Source organism: Tachyglossus aculeatus (assembly GCF_015852505.1).
Source record: "Tachyglossus aculeatus isolate mTacAcu1 chromosome 12 unlocalized genomic scaffold, mTacAcu1.pri SUPER_6_unloc_3, whole genome shotgun sequence".
NCBI lineage: Eukaryota > Metazoa > Chordata > Mammalia > Monotremata > Tachyglossidae > Tachyglossus > Tachyglossus aculeatus.
This window is the reverse complement of record NW_024044830.1, coordinates 3,971,963-3,976,399: the sequence shown is the minus strand read 5'-3', so window position 1 is coordinate 3,976,399 and position 4,437 is coordinate 3,971,963. Positions and strand designations below refer to the sequence as shown.

Below are 4,437 nucleotides of genomic sequence, written 5' to 3'. Positions count from 1 at the left end.
GCTGCTGCTGCTGCTGCTGCTGCTCCTGCTCCTGCTGTTGCTGCACGCCTCGGTCTTCTGCCCAGAAGTTCAGAGGCGACAGGTATTTATTACCTGTGGCTTGGGCCGTCCCGGCTTCCATCCTCTGCTTGTTCAATCTTTGTCCTTTTCATCTCCCATACATTATTTGGTCGGCACGGACGTAATGATGGGGGGCCCCCATGCACCATGGAAAGGTTGCAGATATTGTTTTAATGTACGCGGTCCTGTTGCCATATTTCGTATGGGCCTTAGACCCTGAAGCCCACTGGCTGGGTCCAGGAACCAAACCAAATAAGTAGATAGACTCCGCTCAGTTCTGTACCAAATCTGCACCAATCCAGTCCCCACTGTTTTCAAATCTACCAATCACTGTGATCAACAACAGCAGTATAGAAGCCCGTTGTATAGGGCACTCGGGGCCTTTTCCCTTAAGGAAATGAGACCGCCGGGTGCGTTACCCCCTTTTCGGTCTTCGGCCTTACCAATAAAACTTTATTAAACCTTTCGGCATTGACATGCTGTCTGACTAATTTTTTAGTAGCCCGGCGACTTGGTGGCCATCCGGAACAACCGCCGCCATCAGTGACACCTATCTTTCCGCCCCGCCCCCTCCGGCCCGAGAAGGTACGTCACAGGTAGCATTTTGACCTTGGGATAGCCAGTGCCCAGGGTAGCCTTGGCACATACCTTGGCACTCACCTTGGCCCTCGCCACACGTGCGCACTTGACCCCACCTTCTCTGGATCCTTTCCCGGGCGCTGTGCCCTCCAGCGTCGTCCCTCCCCTGACCATAAGGACCAATGTCCTTCCCCAGCTGGTCATGGAAGCCAGGAAAGTGGATCCATGGTTTTGGGCAGAGGACAGGGCCCATCCCCTGTCCAGGAGAGCGGGAGGCAGAGACCTCAAGGTGCGCAGATCAGAAGTAGGGAGGATGACTGGTGGACTACAACGATCATAAGATAGCGCACAGAAGCGGGAGCCGGAGGCGGCTGTAGTGTTCGTCGCACCTGTGTGGATAGAGCCGACCAACAGCAACTTAGTAAACAACATCCTCCCACTAAGCCTCCTGCCAGGAGCAGTAGCAGGAACGCATAGAATAGCGAGCTCCGCCAGTTCTTAGAATCCTTGGAACCAGTCCCAAACTCCTCCAATGGTGTCATCATCATGGTACTGGTCAACCCCATGGTACATATCAGCAACAATTGCGTCCACGTGTCTAGAGTTGTCCGGGATAAAGGTGCAACATTCCTTTTCCAGTAAGCTTGCAGAGCCCCCCCTGGCTGGCGAGGAGGAAGTCAAGGGCCATCCAGTTCTGCAGGACGGTCGTTCAGATGGCTCTCTTTCGTCCCTGAGGACCATGAGGCTGGCAGCAGTGCCATTGGTTATCTGTTCAACTAGTTTAGCTAGGTTAAGTATTCAGCGGGCAGCCCGTGCAAGCCTATACGCAGGAAACATTATCCCGAAAAAACCTCTGACTCTGCGATTAGGGCCCCCTGATGGTTTTGGAGTCAGCCTTCTGGGCGACTCAGAGTGTGGCAGACAGCCAGGAGCACAAACCCGAGGAAGCACACTCCTCCCCACTCAGTAAGGAGCCATCGATAGGCACGGGTGCCACAACGAGATAGGCAGGCAGTGCCACAATTGCCAAAGGTCCCATTCGCAGTGAACAGGCCGTAAGAGCAGACGTCCACCCCCTTCTCGGTAGCCGTTCGGCCGCAGTGGCCGGCTGCAACTCCAAGCCCATCTCGTAGTTTAGCGGCATCACATATGTGGAAACTGTTGCCCTCCCAGAATTTGGTGTCAATGTTGTGGAAGCAGAACGGGAAGACAGCATGGCCAGTCCACCCACTCACCTTAAGGTACGTGGTGGCATTTGCTGGTTCAGAGTCAGGGCGGTGGCTGCAGGGATGAGGGGCTCCTATTTCATCGGACCAGGTAGAGTTGTCATAAGGATAGGCTATAAGGGGATACCTCACTTCTCTATTCAATGGGTCATGCCCATAAACCCAACAGTTCGAAATGTTCAGGTCGCAGTGAACAGGCCGTAAGAGCAGACGTCCACCCCCTTCTCGGTAGCCGCTCGGCCGCAGTGGCCGGCTGCAACTCCAAGCCCATCTCGTAGTTTAGCGGCATCACATATGTGGAAACTGTTGCCCTCCCAGAATTTGGTGTCAATGTTGTGGAAGCAGAACGGGAAGACAGCATGGCCAGTCCACCCACTCACCTTAAGGTACGTGGTGGCATTTGCTGGTTCAGAGTCAGGGCGGTGGCTGCAGGGATGAGGGGCTCCCATTTCATCGGACCAGGTAGAGTTGTCATAAGGATAGGGTATAAGGGGATACCTCACTTCTCCATTCAATGGGTCACGCCCATAAACCCAACAGTTCGAAATGTTCAGGTCGTGCCAAGGGCTTCAAGAAGGTGTTGCCGCGGGTTCCCCCACGCTTCAGGACCAAGATGATGAATAGGTCGAGCAGCTTCATAGAGCGATGTAGTCATTCCCCCACTCCGAGGCGTGGTGTCTGCAAGAGAGAAGGGTCTAGGTCTTGGAGGATAACCAAGCCTCACCAGAGTTAGTGGGCATCCCACATCAGCATCATCCCAGGTTTGCCCAGTTAGAGGCTTCGTATGGGTAACCTATAGCCGGCCTTTCTGGGGATGCTGAATAATGACACGCTCCCCAATCTGCCTCCAATGTCCGTCTCGTGGGAGGGTGGCAGGATATGCACTTGCCATCAAAGGCACAGCTCCTGGGGCTGCCAGTGGGTGTCTGCCTATTGTTTAGCGCGCGGACCGCCTCCCAGAGGTGATGGATCCACCAATGGAGCGGTTGGGGGTGATGCGTCTGGCGTATGTCGTGTTTGTAAACCAAGCTGCCCTTTCAGGGGTCCATTGGCTTGCAGCCGATATGGCATGTGAAAAGTCCACTGTACTGCCTGGTACCGGGCACAAGTCTGCAGGGGTCGGTTCTTAAAATGGGATCCATTGTCAGATTGGCTTTCCTGGGGCATAGCGAGGTGTGGGAACGAGTGGCCAGGCCCTACTAGAACCTGCCAGGCGTGGGCCCTAGAGCATGGATGCACAGGGACCAGGCCGCTCAGCATTTCCACTCCACTCAGGATAAACCTTCAGCCCTGCGGGGAGGGTAGGAGGGCCCCAACAAAATCAATCTGCCACTGTCCCCATAAAACCTTGCCTTCCCTCAAGTTCCGGAAGACCTGACCCTCCTGGAAACGGTACCGGTGAAGCTGGCAGTTTTCGCAGTGGGAGACAACATTCCGAGCCAGCTGTTGCATTAAGGGCCAGCCGCGGACACAGCACTGATGCAATAGATTATTTGTCTATTAGATCATCTGTCTATTATGCAATTGATCAACTTAAGCAACTTAAGCGACCTTCCTTACAGTATCCGCCATCACCCCCCTTCCCGGTCCGGTCCTGACTGACTCTCCCCGCCCCGCCCGCAACCCCGGGAAAAAGGCCCTTGTTAGCACCAAGTTACATTAACGACAACCTCATTCACACCTACTCAGCCCTCCCATGCTAGTTGGCTGTTTGCTCCTCTCCCCAGGTATCTCTGCTCCCTGACCCCCCTTAACAAGTCCACCCTACTCCAGAACATAATAGTTTGTATCTGCTCTCTGTGACATCATTATCTGCCAATTTTATTACTGCCATAGCATATTAATTGTTTAACTAGACCCTGTGATGCCATCGCTTTCTTATATCATTGCTACTGTTCTATTGCTTCTACAACTCTATTGTTAACCTCCCGCTGTACTGTCACTCGCCCTGCTGACTCACCATGTACTTTCAATTCCCTTGCTCCCAACTGCCATTCCCATTCCTCACCTTCCCCTTCCCCTCACCCACCCAGCTTTTCCCCTCCCTCTCCCCCACCAAGACCACTCCCCCTCACCTCCTACCAAGGATCCCTTTGTACCAGCGCAGGTCCTCCGCTCCTCCCTCCCAGCCCCCTCACTCCCCTCCTCCCCGCCCCCACACCATCCCAGTTCTCCTTTCCCATCGCCACCCCTCTTCCCACTCTCCCAGCCCAAGTCTCCGCCAACTCATCCCAATCCAAACCCTCCCCACCCCTCGCACCCTTCCCCCTCCCTCCCCTCCCTCGACAGATGCTGTCAAGTGTGGCTTCTGGAAACCCCGCTCAGTTTTAAGAAAGATCCCTTTCATCCAGGACCTATTCCTTTCCAGCTCTCTACTCCTCCTCGCCCTAACTGAAACATGGCTGTCTCCGGACGACACGGTCTCTTCTGCTGCTCTCTCCAGTGGAGGCCTCTTCTGCTCCCACTCCCCCAGACTCACCGGAAAAGGAGGAGGTGTCAGTTTCCTTCTCGACCCCCATTGTCGCTTTCGCACTATCCCTCCTCCCCCTTCCCTTTCCTTCCCTTCCTTTGA

The 4,437-nt window shown here is 54.6% G+C and overlaps 1 pseudogene; it reads right to left on the bottom strand.

Annotated features, from left to right (window-relative positions):
• Positions 1-923: 923 nt before the first annotated feature.
• Positions 924-2,513, bottom strand: LOC119921580 (annotated as a pseudogene).
• Positions 2,514-4,437: the final 1,924 nt, after the last annotated feature.